Source organism: Geospiza fortis, unplaced genomic scaffold (assembly GCF_000277835.1).
Source record: "Geospiza fortis unplaced genomic scaffold, GeoFor_1.0 scaffold13, whole genome shotgun sequence".
Classification (NCBI taxonomy): Eukaryota; Metazoa; Chordata; class Aves; order Passeriformes; family Thraupidae; genus Geospiza; species Geospiza fortis.
This window is the reverse complement of record NW_005054384.1, coordinates 423,709-425,700: the sequence shown is the minus strand read 5'-3', so window position 1 is coordinate 425,700 and position 1,992 is coordinate 423,709.

The following is a 1,992-nucleotide window of genomic DNA, read 5'->3' as shown; positions in this document are numbered from 1 at the left end:
CCATTTCCACGAGGCTGCTCTTGCCCTGCTCACACAGCCCCAGCCCAGCAGCCCCCTGAGCTCCCAGCTGCCTCTCAGCTGCCTCAATTCCCTGCTCCCAGCTCCCCACATCACCTGGGGGGCAGGGTCAGAGCCCATTTCCCAGCTCTGCACACCAGCTGTGGGTGACAGCCCTCCCAAAGCCCAGGGATCCCCACCCCATTCCCTTCACCCCAGCAGGTGGGACACCAGACAGGCACCCAAAGCTTTGGGGAATGGGGCTGCTTTGTGAAATGAGTGCCTGGATGAAGAGCAGAGCTGTGAGTGCCTGTGGCAGGCTGCCAGGGCAGCGTGTGAGCATGTTCAGCCCCTGGCACACAGGGAATTGCACTGCTCAGGAAACCCAGCCAAGGAGCCAGAGCTGTCACTGTCTGCTGCCCAAGCAGGGCAGGAGCAGCCCTCTCTGCATGAGGGCCATTGCCCTGAGCAGCCCAGATGGATGCTCAGTTTTCACTCCACATCCTCTTGTGGAAGTGGAAAACCCCTTGCAGCAGAATGTGGCAAGAGCAATTTAGCTAATGCTGAGGGCTGACCACACATGAGTCATGGCTTACCTGAGAAGACTCAGGTGAAGGCACTCACCCACCTTGGATAAAAGCCAGGATCCAGATCAAAAAGATGTGGTTTTACCCTCTGCTACGGGGCACACAGGCTTACACTGCCATCCAACCCAGCCTTTATGTGGAAACCACGTGAGGCGGCACAGCTGGTGTCATTCACACCACTCTGAGCTGTCCTGAGCTGGGCAACTCCCAACACCTGCCCAGGAACACGAAACAGCACCAGAGAGAGCAACCATCCTCCTTGGCCATGGACCCCAGCCTCCTGCTCCCTATCAGAGCCCATCCACAGAGCCTTCAGTGAAGTCTTTGTGGGGTTGTACAGAAATTGTAGACTTTTGTAGACAAAAGTCTAAGCAATTGTTTGGCCATGGATTTTTCTTGGGCAGCGAAGTCAGTCAAAGAGAGAAAGCCTTCCCCTGATTGTTGCAGTGTGCCCAAAGAAATCTTTGTGTCAATCCACCCCAAGTTCTCCCTTTCCCTTACTCAGTTATCTCTTTGCTTCAGGTTTAAGCATGAATTCTCCTTGTACTCCAGACTGATTTCTCCTTGTAGCCAAGAGCAGCAGGGACATTGACATGTATTAGATGGTTGTCACTGCTGTCCTGGATGTCCTTTCCAGCACCAAGCTGCATTTGCTCAGTGCCGTGTGTTGATTCAGTAACATGCTGAAAACATGAAGCTATTTTGGATCTTTATGGCAAAGTGTAGTTAATACAGATGTTTGTGGAGACAGTTTATTTGATGTGCTCCACACCATTGTCAGGCAGCACCTGGCTCATCACTGGTGGGCACAGGTATAGATGAGGAACTGGTGATGCTGAGCACCAAGGCACTTTGGAACATGATGTGCCAAGCCATTAGTGCTGGTGATAAACAGATGCAGCCAGCTATTCAGCTCAATTCGAGGCCATTAATAGTGGGTCAATAAAGGTCCCAATTGTAGCTTTCAGTAGAAGAACTCTAGAGCTGTTCATATAAATTCAAAGGCTCTGCCCCATCATGGCAAACTGGGCAGGGCCCTCAGCACGTGGATTGGCTCAACTCAGAAAGCTGGTGGGATAAAAGACACTTACTTTGATGAACAAACACATCAGACCAAATGCAGGGGCAGATGAATGTCCAGCAGCACAGATGAGCCACAAATGCGCGCTTCACTGTAGGCTCTGTGCCAGGCCAACTGGTCTTTGTCTTGGCCAGCCTAGAGAGACCAGGGGAGGCTGAAGCACTCCCGATGTTACCGACAGGGTGCCGCGGTGCTGTGGCACGTCCATGGGCGGCTGGCCCCACTCGCGGGGCTCCTGCGGGGCAGGAGGCAGGACGCTCCCCGAGATGCGTCAGGGGAGCATCCCGGGGGACAGGGCGGGGGCGCCTTCCTCACCCTCCCGTTGTC